This window comes from Bos grunniens, chromosome 18 (assembly GCF_055505025.1).
Source record: "Bos grunniens cultivar Pamir isolate PY7600 chromosome 18, Bosgru_T2T1.0, whole genome shotgun sequence".
Taxonomy (NCBI): domain Eukaryota; kingdom Metazoa; phylum Chordata; class Mammalia; order Artiodactyla; family Bovidae; genus Bos; species Bos grunniens.
Window position 1 is genome coordinate 45,899,395 of NC_141182.1, and position 19,758 is coordinate 45,919,152.

Below are 19,758 nucleotides of genomic sequence, written 5' to 3' on the forward strand. Positions count from 1 at the left end.
AGGGAGCTGGACCCTGTGGACAGAAGGCAGGTGTGCCAGGCCCCGTGAGCACAGCCTGAGACATCCCCCTCATCTCTTCATCTGGGCTGGAGGTTGGTTTCAGCTTCCCCTTGGACCCACTTTGCTCCCTAGAGCAGGGGTCCCAACACCCCAGGCCACAGACCATTACCAGTCCGTGGCCTGTTAGGAACCAGGCCTTGTAGCAGGAGGTGGACATTGGGCGGGGTGAAGCTTCATCTGTGTTTACAGCTGCTCCCCATTGCTTGCATCACCGCCTGAGTTCAGAAAAACAAGCCCTGGGCTCCCGCTGATTCTGCATTATGATTACATCACAATGTAATAATAATAGTAATAAGTGAAGTGAAGTCGCTCAGTTGTGTCCAACTCTTTGAGACCCTGTGGACTGTAGCCTACCAGGCTTCTCTGTCCATGGGATTTTCCAAGCAAGAGTACTGGAGTGGGTTGCCATTTCCTTAAAGTGAAACGAAGTCACTCAGTCGTGTCCAACTCTTTGTGACCCCATGGACTGTAGCCTACCAGGCTCCTCAGTCCACGGAATTTTCCAGGCAAGAGTACTGGAGTGGGTTGCCATTTCCTTCTCCAGGGGATCTTCCCAACCCAGGGATCGAACCCGGGTCTCCTGCACTGCAGGCAGACGCTTTACCGTCTGAGCCACTAGGGAAGCCCACCATTTCCTTAAAGTACACAATGTGCTGAAATTATCCTGAAACCAGCTTCCCCGTCCCGGGTGTGAAAAAATTATTTTCCACAAAACCGGTCTCTGGTGCCAGAAAGATTGGGTACCACTGCACATCGCACAGAGTTGGACACGACTGAAGTGACTTAGCAGCAGCAGCAGCACATAAGTATTGGCAGATCTTGGGCAGGGGGAACCCAGATGGTCACCAGGGGGCACCACTGCTCCTAAACTATGGGGCTTCCTGGTTAGGCTTGACCAGGTGCTGCTGGACACCAGATGCTCTGCAGGAAAACACCCACCAGATGCCTATTTCCCATGATAAAAATTCAGTGTGTTGCCCATCAACTACAAGTCCCCAAGCAATTTCCTAAAACACAAATAGACACAGAAAAGTCCCTGCAAATAACATCGTTGTTCAGTCGCTCGGTCATATCCGACTCTGCGACCCCAGGGACTGTTCTTTACCATCTCCCAGAATTTGCTCAAACTCCTGTCCATTGAGTCAGTGATGCTGCCCAACCATCTCATCATGTCACCCCCTTCTCCTTCTGCCCTCAATCTTTCCCAGCATCAGGGTCTTTTCCAATGAGTACAGACTATTTACTTGGAAAATGCCCTGAGCATTTCTCCCTGGATCAGACCCTTAGGATCTGGTGATCCTCACCATGGCTTTGTCCATCAGGAATGCCCTGACTCCACATCTCCACACAGTTTTCCAAACATCTGTGTGCGGCTGCACTCGCTGTTCTACCCACCATATTGGAGATATAATTCAAGACTTGACTCACACATTGCTTGTTAAAAATGTTTTGAACTACAGGAATGGGACTATAAATTTTCCTTTATCATTGTCAGTTGAAAAATGTACTGTACATGTGTTTTGTTAAGTTTGGGAGCTCTGAGAGAACATGGTCTACCTTGGGGATTCTGAGCAGATATGGCGGTGTCCTGGAGGGTTCAAGGGGACACAGCTCACTCTGGCTGGGAGGGGGCCAGTCTGAGAAGACACAATCTTGTTCTGGGTGGGACTGAAGTCCCAGGGTAGGACTCCCACCCTGGGAAGCTTGAGGGGATGCAATCTGATTCTAGGGGGTCTGGTTGGAAGTCTGGACATTAAAAACCTATAGATCTCCTCTGGGAAGTTGTTAACCAGGAGGTCATTCTGGGTTTTGCCTGCATCATTGCTCTTGGAGGGGAGAAGAGGTTGGGGAGATTGATTTACTCAACAGCCAATCAGCAGTCTCCTATGTTGGCCAGCGGTAGGTAAGCCTCAGTTTCTCCTTCCGCTCTCACTAAACCTTGCCACCCACTCAAGGAGTCATGCAGATATTAGAAAAATATTAATAACAATCACAGGGTTGCTTTGAAGCTCTGCCAGGATCTTGGTCTTCAGAAAGATCAAATATCAAAACTCTTTCTTCCATGTCTTTGCTGTGTATCTCCGAGCCAGAAATATTTGGCCCATCTTATCTTTGGCCCAATTTATGTAACCACCTCAGGGATACATGCAAGGCTTTGCACTCATGGTGAGTGTTTATATCTGAGTATTCACTTTCAAATATAGAAAGCCTTCTGGATGTAACTTGGAATGGAAAGCTCCATATGTGGTTTATAAGTTGGCATTCTCCCAGTCAAATCGAAGGGGAAGTATACAGTTATTTTTTTTCTACCATGGTTTTTCTGCAAGTAAATTGGCACCATAATTAACAATGATTATGATGGCCATGAATTCTGTATTCAGAAATAATTATTGTTGAATGTTCAAATAGGGCTGTAAGGAGAGGATGGATTTTAGTTTCTGCAGAAAAAGTAATACTATTTAAATCCTACAGTTACTTAGTGAGCAGCTGTCCCAGTTCTAGGCTGCATAACAAACCATCCCAAACTTTGTGGTATAAAATAGCAACCATTTTATTATGCAGATTCTGTGGTTCAGAAAGTCAGAGGGGTAACAGCAGGGACAACTCTACTTCATGATGTCCAGGTCTTCAGCTAGAAGTCCTAAAGCAGGGGTCCCCAACCCCTCAGCCATGTGCCCATACCAGTGCATGGCCTGTTAGGAACTGGGCTGCACAGCAGGAGGTGAGCAGTGGGTAAGAGAGTGAAGCGTCATCTGTGTTTACAACAGCTCCCTATAGCTTGCATTACCACTTGAGATGGCAAATGACAGTGGCCTTAAAAGTATGCTGAAGACTTCAAATCTCCATACAGTCTGGATTAAAGTCAAAGCAGAGTATCTCAGGATTGCCACCAAACACTGAAAAGCCTGCTTCTGTTTCCAACATCCTATATTTGTGAAGCAGGGTTTTCTGCAGTGACAGCAACCAAACAAGATCACAGAGTAGTAGACTGGACATAAGCAACATACTTTGGGTGTCACTGTCTCCCATCGCCCTCAGATGGGACCATCTAATTTCAGGAAAACAAGCTCAGGGCTCCCACTGATTCTATGTTATGGTAAGCTGTGTAATTATTTCATTAAATATCACAATGTAGTAATAATAGAAATAAAGTGCACAATAATTATAATGAGCTTGAATTATCCCCAAACTCCTTCCCTCTGACCCTAGTCCCTGGGCCAAAAAGTTTGGGGACCACTGTCCTAAAGGGTGGACTGACTTGGTGAAAAGGGGCTGCTTTACTCACAAGTCTGGTGCCTGGGCTGGAACGGCTCAGCGGCAGGGCTCAGCTGGAACCATCAATGCATTGGTCTGTCCAAGCGGCTTGGGCTTCCTCCCAGCATGGCTGCCTCAGGACATGTGGACTGCTCATGTAGCTCAGGGCTCCATAGCAAACATGCTAGCAAATGCTGCCTTTCATAGCTCAGCTTCACTATTTTTCTACTCTGTTGGTTGAAGTAATCACAAACTTGCTCAGATTCAAGGAGGGGAGACAGAGACAGATCCCCACCTCATGATGGTAGGCTAGTCAGAAAATTTAGGGCTATGTTTTAGAACTGCCATAGACATTTATTGACTGCAATTGAACACTGGCTGCTGACAAAGTGGAGAAATTATCTGAAGTGTCAACTCAGAAGAGTTGCCCTTGGCCTTTGTGGATAATAAAATTATAACAGTAATACATTTTAAATACATTTTCAGGTTTTTTTTTATATCTCAGAAGTTCATTCTAAGATGATGATATTCAGCTTTGGGCACATAAGCATTTGGCCAGAATGCCTATGTGTTGCATCTTTAAATAATAATCATTTTTATAATAATAAGAATATTCATGAAGATTTTTTGAGCACTTCCTATGTGTTGGGCACTGCTGAGAGTTTTATGTATGTTAATTAATCATTTTCCCAAATTCAGATGTCTGAGTGTGATTTTCTTAACTTTTACTATTTATTCATTCAACTAATATTTATTGAGCAGCTATTATGTGTCAAGCACCGTTCTAAGCACCAGGGGCCTAGAAATGGAGACAAAAAAATAAACAGACAAAATTCCTTGCCCTATGGAGCTGCCTTGAGGAAAGACAGACCAGGAACAAATACTCTGGTACCATTTTTATTTTTATTTTATTTAATAAAATAAAATATAATTATTTAATAAAATAAAATATAATTATTTAATAAAATAAAATATAATAATTATCTTTCTTTTTGTCTTTCCCCCTTTTTCGACTTAACCTTGACATTAATAGTAATATTTTTGAAACCATGGGCTTCATATGGCAGTGGCATACTTTTATTTCAATATAAATCAAACCTATTATGGGACTTCCCTGGCAATCCAGTCCCTTCTCCTCCAGGTACAAGCCAGAGTGACCACCCAGCCCACGGGGCTACTTTGGGGGCTTCTCTGGCCATTGCTGGTGGATGAGTGCGATAGAAGACTCTGGAAAAGGGTCAGATGTGATGCGGGCACCCCAGCCCTTAGCTGACACCTTCTCCTTTTCCCTCAGTCCTGCAGAACCAAGTGACCTGGAGCAAGGAGTGAGGAGGTAAAGCTAGACATGCTCCCCAACTTGGTCAGGGAACAGGACTGGGGGGCAGGCAGAGAGGGGCCTAGGGATCTGAGGGGACATGGCCCCACCCTGGGAGGATGTCTGAAGGGACATTGCCCCACCCTGGGGGGTGTCTTAGGGGACATAATCGCCCCAGAGGGTATCTGAGGGGACATGGCCCCACCTGGGGGGGATGTCTGAAGGGACATGGCCCCACCCTAGTGGGTGTCTGAGGGGACAGGGCCCCACCCTGGTGGGTGTCTGAGGGGACATAATCCCCCCGGGGGTATCTGAGGGGACATGGCCCCACTCTAGTTGGTATCTGAGGGGACATAATCCCCCCAGGGGGGTATCTGAGGGGACATGGCCCCACCCTGGGGGGATGTCTGAAGGGACATGGCCCCACTCTAGTTGGTGTCTGAGGGGACATAACCCCCCCAGGGGGGTATCTGACGGGACATGGCCCCACCCTGGGAGGATGTCTGAAGGGACATGGCCCCACCCTGGGGGGATGTCTGAGGGGACAGGGCCCCTCCCTGGGGGGTGTCTGAGGGGACAGGCCCCCCCACCGGGGCATGTTTGAGGAGACATGGCCCTACCCAGGTGGGTGTCTGAGAGGACATGGCCCCACCCTGGGGGGGCTGGTGGAGCCTCAGTGGTCTGGGTGTACCCAGCCTCACTCCCTTGGGGCTGGAACGTGGGGATGAGGCCCCCCTCAGAGGGCAATGGCTTCTTGAGGAGCTACAGCTGCGGAAGCCCTTTACACTCTTTGAGGTCACGCACAGGATGGCCTGTGTGAGTGCCCCAAACCCCTAACTGTACAGGGGCCCCACTTCCCCCGACCCCACTCCTGCCTCATCCAGTCTACATCTGCTCCCTCCTCCTTCTGGGTCTTGGGCCCGGCACCCTCTCCAATCGCTGACCTGAGCCCCTTCTGCCCACCCCTTCCTTCTCTGCCTCCCCCAGGTCGGCACCAACAGGCTGGAGTCCTTTGGGAAGCCTGTGGCCCTGTTCACGCCTGAGGTTATTTCCCCTGGAGATGGGCCAGGCCTTTGAGGCCCCGTTCTGGGCAGATGGGTCCACACTGAGTGGGATCCCCTTTGAGCAGGTGGAGAGCTGCCAGCCTGAGCTGCTGCAGTGGAAGGCCCAAGATCTGGCCCATACCTCCTCCCAGTGTGCCCTGCTTGTGGCCACCTGGGACCGAGTTCCCACTCTTGGGGCCCTTGGTCTCCAGGTGAGGAAAGGGGTGAAGGGAGGAGGGCCAAGGCTGGGGCTCTCTGGCCCAGGCCCAGGGAAGAAGGATCTGGTTCCTTGACAAGTGGGAGACACCAGGAGGTAGAGTCAGAGACAGAGGGAAAGAGCAAAAGATTAAAAACAGGAGGGTGATGGCAGATATGGAGAGACAAAGAGGAAAGTGCAGTGAGAGAGAGAGAAAATGGGTGATGGAGAGAGGGAGAGAGAGATGGACTGGGAGAGAGAGAGAGAGATGGAAAGAGAGATGGCAGAGGGAGTGAGACCATGGACGGAGAGACGAGCGAGAGAGAGAAAGGGATAGGTAGACTGAGGGCTGGGGAGTGGGGACTGGGAGAGTGGAGGCAGAAAAAGAGAAATAAAAAATAGAGACTAAAGGGACTTCCTTGGTGGTCTAGAGGCCAAGACTGCGCTCCCAATGCAGGGGGTCCGGGTTCCATCCCTGGTCAGGGAACTAGACCCCACATGCCCCAACTAAGAGTTTGCATGCCACAACTAAAGATCCCAAGTGTCACAACTAAAACCCAGCACAGTCAAATAAATAAATAACAAATATTTTTAACAAATACCAAATATTTTTAAAGAATAAAATAAGAGACTGAGGGAAAGCGAGAGGAAGGCTGATACCCCTCTGTCCCCACCCCCTCCCCTTTCTTTGTTACACAACCCAGTCTCTGGCTCCCACTCCCTGGTTCCCTGACTCTAGCCGCTGGTTGACCTCCCTGGCCATGCTGCTTCTTCCTCATCCCTTTCCTTCTAGGATTTCAAGCTCCCTCCTGGCCTGCACCCTCACCACTTGTGCCCACCTGTGCCCTCCTTCCCTCGCACCTAGGCAGCCCCTCATCAGAAGACGCCCCTCTCCTCTTACTCTCACCCCTAGGCGGCCCGGCCAACCTCATACCTGGGATCATGAACTTGAAGGGCCGTCGCACCAGCCTCTCTCACTGTCCCCCTCTCCCCTCAGACCAAGTCACCTCATTCTTGGCTGTGATGGTCTCGCTTCCTATTTCACTGGGAAATGGGGGCAGAAACCCTTTGTGAGCCCCCACCCTCCCTGCCCCTCTGCCCAGGCCCCTGTACCTTCCAGACCATGGGGATGGAATATGGTCTGTGCTCCCGGCTAAGCACTGCTCCGTGATTGCTCCTTAATCTCACCTGGAGATTCTTCTGTGCTCTCTCTTGTACATCAGTGCTTCTCAAAGGGGGCCCAAACCAGCAGCAGCAGCAGCATCTGGAAACTTGTTTGAATATTCTTGGGTGGATATCCTTGGGTGACACCCCAGACTACCACTCTGGGTGGGGCCAGTGGTCTGTTTTAACCAGCCCCTCCGGGACTCTGATGCAAGCTCAAGCTTGGGCAACACTGATTTAATGCTGCAGTATCAATTTGCCTCTTCTTATAGGATCCTTCTCACTACATTCCAACAGGCTCTGATCTGTCCATCTTAAGAAGCCTCTTTCCCAGTAGTCATGAACAGGTGTGTGAGTTGGACCACAAAGAAGGCTGAATGCCAAAGAATTGATGCTTTCAAACTGTGGTGCTAGAGAAGACTCTTGAGAGTTCCTTGGACTGCAAGGAGATCAAATCAGTCAATCATAAAGGAAATCAACCCTGAATATTTATTAGAAGGACTGATGCTGAGACTGAAGCTCCAATACTTTGGACATCTGATGCAAAAAACCAACTCACTGGAAAAGACCCTGATGCTGGGAAAGACTGAAGGTAGGAGGAGAAGGGGGCGACAGAGGATAGATGGTTGGATGGCATCACAGCTTCAATGGACATGAGTTTGAGCAAACTCCAGGAGATGGTTAAGGACAGGGAAGCCTGGTGTGCTGCAGTCCATGGGGTTGCAAAGAGTCAAAAAGAGCTTAGCGACTGAACAACAAGAAACATCCCTCGGTCCCTCTGCACCCCTCCCCCACACCCAGCTCCTGCCCCCTTTCTTAGACACCCTTTACAGCAAATACCCCCAAAGCCTGCTGCCTCCAACCCTCTCTTTCCAGTCTCTTGAACCCTCTCTGATCAGGCTTTTGTCATCCTTCAACCTCAGGCCTCCAAAATCACTCTTTTTTTTTTTTTTTTTTTGGCCGAGTTTGCGGGATTGCAGGATCCTAGTTCCCCAGTTGGGGATTAAACCTGGGTCCCTGTTGTGAAAGCACCGAGTCTTAACCACTGGACCATCAAGGAAGAACTCCTTCTCCCAAACCATTCTTGATGAGGTCCTCTGGAGAAGGGAACGGCTACCCACTCCAGTATTCTGGCCTGGAGAATTGTCCATGGAGTCTCTAAGAGTCAGATATGACTGAGTGACTTTCACTTTCGCTTTCCCCAACCCCTGTCTAGCGCTTAATCCCCCAGCCATGTCCTGCTTGACCATCAGCAGCTTTAGATAATGCCCAACACCTGTCTTCTCCCTGGAGCTCATTTTTCCCCACTTGTAGGACCCCAAGCATCTAGTTTTCCTCTTATCTCTCCAGCTAGGCCACCTTCTCAGCCGTCACTCTAAAGACGTGCCTGTGGACTCAGCCCACCCTTTTCTCAACCCCATCTTTGCCCACTCCTTTAGGTGTCCCTTCCATGTTTTCTATTGTAAACACCCCCATCTGTGTCCCCTTTCCCCCTCAAGAGTGTCATTGTCATGAGCCTCACTGGACACATGCATTTCTGTCTCAGATTCCTCCCACCAATAGCCTCCCCCAGAGTGGAATCTGTGCTGGGGCTCCCCAATCCCAGTGCTGTGTCCTATCCCCACAGTGAATGGGCACCCACTTCCCCTGTCCTTCTCCATCGCCGAAGCTGGGCTCGCTGTCCACACATGGGACTTAGTCACTTGCCTGGCCATGGAGGCAGGCCTCAAACTGTGGATCCAGGACGGGTATTTGGAACTTGTGGCACCACACACTGAGGTAACCATCACCAAGGGCCTGTGTAGGCCCAAGACCCTGACCTCTCTGGGAATGGCCTAGCTGAAACCTGGGCCATTCCAGCCCAGTTGGCAGGAGATGGAGCCCTGCAGCCTACTTGAGGGCCAGGTATGCAGTTCCCAAGACCTGTGGGCAGCTTTCAGAACTGATGAGGGCCTTTCTGGCTTGTGCCTGGACCCGCCCAGTGTGTGGACAAGCTGTGTGGAGGAACGGTGTATAGCAGTGTGCTGTCATCTGTCAGGCACTGGCTGCCTTCACCCGGGTCTGTCAAGCTACTGACATCCCTGTGGGCACCTGGCATGGTCCTGACTTTTGTGGTAAGCTGGAGGGAGATAGTAAAGAGAAGTGTGAAAGCTGGAACTGGGAACGCTGTGTGCAGTTGCATAGGCTGTGGACTGCACAAAAACATCTGGCCCTGCTCTGGGGTCTGAGAGGATACAGACCTACTCTATGTGTGTGTCAGGGCAGGGATTGTCTTGAACACCAAACTTAATACTGATGTCTCTCCCTGTCTCTCTCCTCGCTCCAGAACTATCCTGCCCTGAAAACGGCCACTGGGAGACATGTGCCGGTAACTGCCAGACCATGTGCCCACACAAGAAGGTGCCTCTGACCTGCCACAGCCTGTGTCGGGAGGGATGTGTATGCCGTGCTGGTTATGTGTTCAGTGGTGGGGCTTGCATGCACCCAGCCCTCTGTGGCTGCCCCGGCAGAGACATGTCCTGCTCCTAGGGGCTCGAGAGCTGAGCTCCCACTGCGTGAGCTGTGCAAGGATAAGGAGGCTGGGCGACCACCTCGCTGCATCCTCCAGGCTTGTGGAGATGGGACCATGAGTCTGCTGTGTGCGGGGGTCTGGCTACGGAGTCCTGAGTGGCAGTAACCAAATGTCAGGTGACCCCCATCACCACACCTTCTGTGGGGTCATCTTCACAAGCCAGGGGGCCCGCCACTATGTGCCAAGCTGTGCCTGTCAAGTTGGCCAAGGGGCACCGGCATTCACCGTGTGGGTGGATTATGACTACCTAAGCCCCACAGCCAGCCTGACTGGGGCATGGCAGATCGAAATGGGTGCCCAGGGGGTAAAGGTTATGATGGAGGCTCAGACTCCTGGGAAGATCCAGGTAAGCTCAGCCAGGGCTAGGACCAGAGTCCAAGCCCCCCCACCGCCCTGGGTTGGGGGCATGCCAAGGGTCCTGAGGGAATGAGAGCCCACCGGGGCTTGTCTGATGTGGACACGGCCCCGTTTATGTTTCCAGCCCACCTGTCCCTGCCTCTGGCTAGCAGCCCCAGACACGTGTGCATCAGTGGTTCTGGCCTAGGCTGGCCTATGACTGGTGCCCACCACCTATCTGCCATGTGCCTGAGATCTACATTGCTGCCCTCTGAAGCCTAGGTGGGGGACTTCAGTGGGGATCCCCAGGATGACTTCCATGGCCCTGACGGCTCCCTGCTGCCTGACACAGAGACTTTGCACTCAGTTGGAAGGACCTGGCCTCCCCAAGTCAGCCGCTCCATCACAGGCCCCGTCCCTCTGTACCCTCACAACAGGGTTTCCTGGCACCAGTCCCTGGCCTTCTGTGGGCTGACAGCCCACAACTGGCCCTTCCAGGCCTGCGACGAGCCAGCCGAGGCCCAAATCCACCGTGTCCACAACCTCCATGCCCCTGGGGGCTCAGGGAGATCCTGTGTGCCCGGCTGGGGAGCTACACCCAGCAATGGCAGCCACATGGCCTCCGCCTGCAGCTGTGAAGACATCGGGTAGACTGTGGTGAGGGGCCACTCCACCAGTTCTCAGGCACTGGGCTCTGCCTTCCTATCCATGCCGGCCAGGAGTCTTCTTCTTGCTTAGCTGCAGAAAACAGGAAAGTGAAAGTGAAACTTGTTCAGTCATGTCCCACTCTTTGTGACCCCATGGACTGTCAGTCAGTTCAGTTCAGTCGCTCTGTCATGTCTGACTCTTTGCAACTCCACGGACTGCAGCACTCCAGGCCTCCCTGTCCATCACTAACTCCCAGAGTTTACCCAAACTCATGTCCATTGAGTCGGTGATGTCATCCAACCATCTCATCCTCTGTCGTCCTCTTCTCCTGCCTGCAATCTTTCCCAGCATCAGGGTCTTTTCCAATAAGTTAGTTCTTCACATCAGGTGGCCAAAGTATTGGAGTTTCAGCTTCAGCATCAGTCCTTTCAATGAATATTCAGGAATGATTTCCTTAAGGATGGACGGGTTGGATCTCCTTGCAGTCAAGGGACTCTAAAAAGTCTTCTCCAACACCACAGTTCAAAAGCATCAATTCTTCGGTGCTCAGCTTTTTTTATGGTCCAACTCTCAAATCCATACCTGACTACTGGAAAAACAATAGTCTTGACTAGACGGACCTTTGTTGGCAAAGTAATGTCTCTGCTTTTTAATATGCTGTCTAGGTTGGTCATAACTTTTCTTCCAAGGACCACTGTAGTCCATGGAATTCCCCAGGCCAGAATACTGGAGAGGGTAGCCTTTCCCTTCTCCAGGGGATCTTCCCAGCCCAGGGATCAAAGCCAAGTCTCCCACATTGCAGGTGGATTCTTTACCAGCTGAGCCACAAGGGAAGCCCAAGAATACTGGAGTGGGTAGCCTATCCCTTCTCCAGTGGATCTTCCTGACCCAGGAATAGAACCTGTGTCTCCTGCATTGTAGGCAGATTTTTCACCAACTGAGAGCAGCTCATTTTGTTGGCTTAAGTGATTAAGGATCTAAGAGTAGCTACTCCAGGCATGGATCAACCTGGAGTTCAGGATCATCAGCCCTGGTTTGCTGCCTCCTGCCACTCTGGCCCTTGTCCAGCCAGGCTCACCCTGAGCAGAGTAGCTCAGGACCTTCAGACACTCAGGTGCCCAGCAGGAAAGAGAAATCCTTGGTGGGGAAGTCCCAGCAGAGTTACACTGTGTCTCCATGGCTGTGATTCGCTCTTTCCTGAACCAATCACTGTGTCTGATTTTTTTTTTTCTTTTCAAAAGTAACACTTACTTTTTCACACTCAAGCAAATCTGGGCAGTTGAACTTTTCTGTCCTCAAGCCCCCTGCTTTTCACAGGAAGGGAAAATTTTTACTTTCACCCCACTGCTACTGGAGTGCCTAAGCTTTGCCAGTGGCCTTGCAGTGGGTCAGAGTGCGGCGGGAAGGGTCAGTGGCGCTGGTCCACGTGAGTTTTGGGGCAGCCTGTTGGCGTGTCTCTGGTGTTGGAGTTCAAAGAGCTGATGGTAGTTACAGCCTTCTTTCATTTTGGGAGTATTGATGGGAGATTTTGGACTGCGTTTGCCGTCACTTTATCATCAACCAGATGTTCAATGTAGTCCTGGAAAATCCTAAACCATGAATTCTTTTAAAAATATAATTTCGCTATTTATTATTTTTGGCTGAGCTGGGTGTTTGTTGCTATGTGGGCTTTCTCTAGTTGCGGCAAGGGGAGGCGGCTCTTCATTGTGGTGAAGGGCTTCTCGTGGTGGTGGCTCCTCCTGCGGACCACAGGCTTCAGGTGCCCAGGCTTCAGTAGCTGGGGCACACGGCTTAATTGCTCTGCAGCATGTGGGATCCTCCCAGACCAGAGACTGAACCCGTGTTCCCCGCATTGGCATTCTTGTCCAATGTGCCAGCAGGGAAGTCCCTAAACCATCGATTCTTAACTGAGGCTATTCCATCACTGAAGACTCCTTTTGCTTGTTGGAGAATCTCTTTAGGTATCAGATTGGAGACCTTAAATGTCTCTCTCAGGAGATGTTTTTCTATCTCATTCTTGGGGATGCAGGGTGGGATAATTCTCCAGTTGGCTTCTCCCCGACTCCAGGCTTTGGCTCTGGGTGTTTGCATGGGCAGAAGCTGGGGTGAGGTTAGCAGTGGGCAATGGATGCTGGCCAGTGCCCCAAGGACAAACATACACTCTTCTCCCCATCCTTGCCCTGCTGCCATGCCACCTTCATCAGGAGTATTAAGGAGTCTTTCAGATACTTTTTAATGAAGGACCCACAGAACAAAATACTATTAGTTTGAGGACCCAATTATATTCATTTTCTGTTGCTGCTATAACAAAGTGCCATAAACTCCATAGCTTAAAACAACACAAATTTATGACACTCAAGTCTTTAGGTCAGAAATTGAACACAGTTCTCATCAGGCTAAAAATCAACATGGCTGCAGGGCTGCAGGCATTCCTGGAGGCTCTAGGGGAGACCCATCTTCTTGTTCATTCGGATTGTTGCTGAATTTAACTCCTCGTGGTTGTAAGACTGAGGCTTCCATTTCTTTGCTGGCTATAAACTGAGGTCTGTTCTTAGCTTCCAGAGGCCTCCCACATTCCTTGGCTTATGGCCCCTTCCTCTATCATCAAAACCACTAACAGCAGGCTCAGTCCCTCTCATACTTCAAATCTCTCTTGTCTCTTTCTAACCCTTCTGCTTTCAACTCCCACTGTCAAGAGCTCATGTGATTACATTTGGGCCCATGTGAATAATCCAGGATAACATCCCTTACTTCAAGGTCCATAACTTAATCATATCTGCATAGGCATTTTGCCATGTGATGTAACAGGTTCTCAGGAGCCAGGGATTCAGCCATTATTTGGCCACACCAATATATGCATATACATAATACAAAGTATCACCAAATAGGTGACTCAAATACTTCCCATTCCCTTTTTTCTGCCTTTTTTTTTTTTTTTTTTTAACAGGGATTTCTGAGACTTCCCAAGTGGTCCAGTGGTTAAGAATTCACCTTGCAATGCAGGGGATGTGGGCTTGATCCCTGGTTGGGGAATTAAGATCCCACATGCAGCACCCAGAGAAAGTAAGCTCACACCTCACACACTCCTGAGTCTGTGCACTGCAGTGGAGGATCCCGATTGACACAATGAAGATCCCATGTGTCTCAACTAAGACCCAAGGCAGCCAAATAAATAAACAAATATATATATGTATATATATATAAAAGTAGAGATTGTCCAATTTATCTGTACAGCCTTTAGGTTGAGAACGCAGATCCCAAAGTCAGCCTCCTCTGGTTAGAATTCAGGCAGCACCACTTCCTAACCAGATGCTCTTGGGAAAATCACTTAACCTTTCTCTGTGCTTCAGTTTCCCTTTTCATGAAAACAAATGACGCTAATAGTACCTAACTTGTGGCGTTGCTGTGAGAATCAAGTGTTTTAACAGTTCCACGTAATACAGTGACTGCTGTTAAGGATTAGCTGTCATAATTTTATTTACCCTCTTCACTTTAGGGAAGGACACTGCATTGATGTCATTCTGCCCCCAGAGCAGCCCCACAGGGCTTGCATTCCAGGGCCCTTTTGGTGATAGATGCTGTTCCAGAGCCCTGAGTCACCTCGTCCTGGGGAAAACTTGGGTCAGCCTTACCCAAACCTCCTTAGTTCAGCAGGCAGCTGAGGGGTGGCCTGATCCATGTTCTTACCCATTTTGCAGATGAGAAACTGAGGCACTGAAGTGAGGGGTCTGGCTTGAGGACACACAGCTACAGAGTGGGTTGAGGTACTCCAGACCAGACCTTGTCCTAGGTGATGCTGGGGACACAGTAGTAACTGATAAGGTCCCTGCCTCTGTCCCATGGAATCCACACTCTGCTGGGATAGACAGCTGTGCTCAGACAGCAAGAACCTGGGGGGTGGGGGCAGGGGGTGCCTGTGATGGGGAAAGGGCAGGCAGAGTGATCGGGGCTCAGTGAGGGACACTTAGGGGTCTCTGGGAGCCCTTAGGAGGGATCTGGGCCAGCCGGGGAAGTCTGGGAAAATTTCCAGAGGAAGGGACAACTGAATTGAGGCCTGAATGACAAGATAAAGTCAGACAGGTAAACAAGAAGACAAATGTTCCAGGAAGAAGCAACAGTGTTTTCAACCTAGAGGCAAAAATTTTAAGTGCAGAGGACTGCATGCAGTGGAGCCAGAGAGAGCCTGCAGAAGGATGAGGCTGCAAGGGGCAGGCCTGTGGGCCTGAAATGACAGGCATGGAGCGAGGGCTTTATCCTGACGGCCTGGGACCACCCCCCCGCCCCCCAACTCATGGTGCCCAGTGACTCCCCTCCCCTAGCCCAGTCCCATGCACTTCTCAGGACGGAGTGAGCTTGTTATTCAGTCACTCAGTTGTGTCTGACTCTTTGCGACCCCATGGACTGCAGCACGCCAGGCCTCCCTGTCTTTCACCGTCCCCCGGAGCTTGTTCAAAATATCCATTGAGTCGGTGATGCTATCCAACCATCTCGTCCTCTGTCGTCCCTTTCTCTTCCTGCCCTCAATCTTTCCCAGCATCAGGGTCTTTTCCAATGAGTCAGCTCTTCGCATCAGGTGGCCAAAATACTGGTGTTTCAGCCTCAGCATCAGTCCTTCCAATGAATATTCAGGGTTCACTTCCTTTAGGATGGGCTGGTTGGATCTCCTTGCAGTCCAAGGGACTCTCAAGAGTCTTCTCCAACACCACAGTTCGAAAGCATCAAGAGTCTTCTCCAGTACCACAGTTCAAAAGCATCAATTCTTCCACACTCAGCCTTCTTTATGGTCCAAATCCCACATCCATACATGACTACTGAAAAAAACATAGCTTTGACCTTACAGACCTTTGTTGGCAAAGTGACATCTCTGCTTTTAAATATGCTGTCTAGGTTTGTCATAGGTTTGCCGTCTCTGTCTTTTTTTCCAAGAAGCAAAACTCTTTTAATTTCATGGCTCCAGTCACCACCTGCAGTGCTTCTGGAGCCCAAGAAAATAAAATATGCCATTGTTTCCATTTTTCCCCCATCTATTGGCTATGAAGTGATGGGACTGGATGCCGTAATTTTAGTTTCTTGAATGTTGAGTTTTAAGCTAGCTTTTGTACTTGCTTTCATTTTCAACAAAAGGCTCTTTAGTTTCTCTTCACTTTCTGCCATTAGGGCGGTATCATCTACATATCTGAGGTTGTTGATATTTCTCCCAGTGATCTTTTTTTTAATTAATTTTTTAATTGAAGGATAATTGCTTTAAAAATTTTGTTGTTTTCTGTCTAACCTCAACATGAATCAGCCATAGGTATATATATATATCCCCTCCCTTTTGAACCTCCCTCCCATCTGCCTCCCCATCCCACCCCTCTAGATTGATACCAAGCCCCTGTGTGGGTTTCCTGAGCCATACAGCAAATTCCCACTGGCTATCTATTTTGCATATGGTAATGTAAGTTTCCATGTTACTCTTTCTCCCAACAATCTTGATTCCAGGTTGGGATTCATTCAGCCCAGCATTTAGCATGATGTACTCTGCATATAAGTTAAATAAACAGGGTGACAATATACAGCTTTGATGTACTCCTTTCCCAATTTTGAACTAGTCCATTGGTCCATATCAGGTTCTAACTATTGCTTCTTGACCTGCATACAGATTTCTCAGGAGGCAGGTAAGGTGGTCTGGTATTCCCATCTCTTTAAGAATTTTCCACAGTATGTTGTGATCCACACAGTCAAAGGCTTTAGCATAGTCAATGAAGCAGATGTTTTTCTAGAATTCTCTTGATTTTTCTGTGATCCAACAGATGTTGGCAATTTGATCTCTGGTTCCTTTGCCTTTTCTAAATCCAGCTTGTACGTTTGGAAGTTCTCAGTTCACGAACTGTTGAAGCCTCACTTGAAAGATTTTGACCATTACCTTGCTAGCATGTGAAATGAGCACACTTATGCAGTTGTTTGAATATTCTTCGGCATTGCCTTTCTTCAGGATTAGAATGAAAACTGACCTTTTCCAGTCCTGTGGCCACTGCTGTTTTCTAAATTTGCTGGCACATGGAGTGCAGCACTTTAACAGCATCATCTTTTAGGATATGAAATAATTCAACTGGAGTTCCATCACCTCCACTAGTTTGTTTGTAGTAATGCTTCCTAAGGCGCACGTGACTTCACGTTCCAGGATGTCTGACTCTAGGTGAGTGACCACACCATCGTGGTTACCTGGGTCATTAAGACCTTTTTTGTACAGTTCTGCATATTCTTGCCACTTCTTAATTTCTTTTGCTTCTGTTAGGTCCTTGCTGTCTCTGTCCTTTATTGTGTTCATCTTTGCATGAAATGTTCCCTTGGTATCTCCAATTTTCTTGGAAAGATCTCTAGTCTTTCCCATTTTGTTTGAGTTTAGTGTCCCTCAAACACTAAAGGAAGTGTTTTAGTGTTTTTTCTAAAGGAAGCAGCCCACTGGATGTTCCAAAGGCCAGCAGAAGGGACGGATGCGATGGGGGTGGGGTGGGCGGGGTGTTGGGGAGGATGGCTGGGTATTCTACCCTCCTTGGCCTGCCCCTCCTCTTAAAGCCAGAGACAAGCCCTGAGATCATTACTCACTTTACTTTAACAATAACTAATGTTAATTGAACAGCTACTAAGTGCCAAGCAGTATTTTTGGCTAGAGACCACCAAATGGCACTAGTGGTAAAGAATCTGCCTGCCAATGCAGGAGGCGCTAGAGGTGCAAGCTTGATCCTTGGGTCTGGAAGATTCCTTGGAGAAGGAAATGACAAACCACTTCAGTATTCTTGCCTGGGAAATCCCATAGACAGAGGAGCTTGGCAGGTTACAGTCCATGGGGTTGCAAAGAGTCAGACACAACTGAGCGACTAACATTATAGTGAGCAAAACAGGCAAAATCCTGCTCTAAAGGGTGTGACATTCCAGTGGAGAAGACAGAAAGAGTACAGGTAAATACACAGATTCAGGTATGTGTTGGGAGCTTCACCTGTGGTCCAGTGGCTCACTCAGTGCTCCCAATGCACAGGTCCAGGTTCACCCTGCTTGTTTAACTTCTATGCAGAGTACATCATGAGAAATGCTGGACTGGATGAAGCACAAGCTGGAATCAAGATTGCTGGGAGAAATATCAATAACCTCAGTTATGCGGATGACCCCACACTTATGGCAGAAAGCAAAGAAGAATTAAAGAGCCTCTTGATGAAAGTGAAAGAGGAGAGTGAAAAAGTTGTCTTAAAGCTCAACATTCAGAAAACTAAGATCATGGTATCTGGTCCCACCACTTCATGGCAAATAGATGGGGAAACAATGGAAACGGTGGCGTATTTTTTTTTTTTTTGGACTCCAAAATCACTGCAGATGATGACTGCAGCCATGAAATTAAAAGACAAAACTTGCCCCTTGGAAGAAAAGTTATGACCAACCTAGATAGCATATTAAAAAGCAGAGACATTACTTTGTCAACAAAGGTCCGTCTAGTCAAAGCTTTGGTTTTTCCAGTAGTCATGTATGGATGTGAGAGTTGGACTATAAAGAAAGCTGAGCGCTGAAGAATTGATACTTTTGAACTGTGGTGTTGGAGAAGACTCTTGAGAGTCCCTTGGACAGCAAGGAGATCCAAACAGTCCATCCTAAAGGAAATCAGTCCTGAATATTCATTGGAAGGACTGATGCTAAAGCTGAAACTCCAATACTTTGGCCACCTGATGTGAAGAACTGACTCATTTGAAAAGACCCTGATGGTGGGAAAGATTGAAGGCAGGAGGAGAAGGGGATGACAGAGGATGAGATGGTTGGATGGCATCACTGACTCAATGGATATGAGTTTGGGTAAACTCCAGGAGTTGATGATGGACAGAGAGGGCTGGCGTGCTGCAGTCCATGGGGTTGCAAAGAATCAGACACGACTGAGTGACTGAACTGAAGTTGTGGCCAACTTTGTTTTATACATCCCACTCCTGAACTCATTATTCACTTTTTGTAAAGCAAGTCCCAGATATCATGGAAGCCTGTAAATATTTCAGCATGATGCTCTAATAAGAGATACGGCTTTTTAAAAAAGGCACTATTTGCTCACACTTAACAAAATGAGTAAGAATTCCCTGATATGAAGAACTGAGTGCATATTCAGATCTTTCTGACTGTCCCCCAAATATCCTGCCCTCCTCCCCTACACCACAATTTTTCCTCACTCCCTAATGCTTGGATATCAGAGGCTCGAACATTAGGGATACAATGGGGACAAGGCATATTCTCTAGGGAGCATTACTCCCTGCATGGCTTGCAGGATCTTAGTTCCCCAAGCAGGGATTGAACCTGGGCCAGTGAACATGCCTAGTCTTAAGCTATTTAGCATTGATGATGATAAGTCACTTCAGTTGTGTCCGACTCTTTTCAACCCTATGGATTGTAGCCTGCCAGGGTCCTCTGTCCATGGGGGTTCTCCAGGCTAGAATACTGGAGTGGGTTGCCATGTCCCTCCAGGGGATCTTCCCAACCCAGGAACTGAACCCAGGTCTCCTTCATTATAGGCAGATTCTTTACTGTCTGAGCTATCAGGGAAGCCCTGCTGGTGCTATTATTTTTTTGGCTGACATTTGAGTCCTGACCATATGTCAAGTCCCTTACTATTAAGGCTCATGGTAATGAAAGTATATTGGGTATTTACTTTGTGTTCATGCCTAGGCTAAGCATTTTAACAACAACAAGAACAGCTAATATATTTGGGGTATTTCCCATGTGCCTATCTGTATGTAAGCATATTAAAATGATGGTGATCATAGCAATAATATTGGCCAATAGGTACTGGGCATTTGCTGTGTCCCTGTGCTAAGTGTTTAATGATATATAACAACAATGGTTGTTGTCATTTACACGACATGTAATACATTGACTACATGTAAATGGTCATTTACTACATGTTGGTCATTTACCAGCATGTCTCGTCATTTACTACATGTGTAATCCTGTCCTCATAATAGCAGGTAATATTTTCTAAGACCTCATTCTAAACCAAGCACTGAGTCAGCACGTTATTAATAGTAATATTAGTCAGTGTGTGTGGACAGCTTACTGTAGGCCAGTTGGGTGCCACGTGCCTCCTACACACAATCGCACTGACCCCTAAACAGCTCGAGTTTATCATCTGTATTGTTCAGAGGAGGAAGCCAAGACTTGC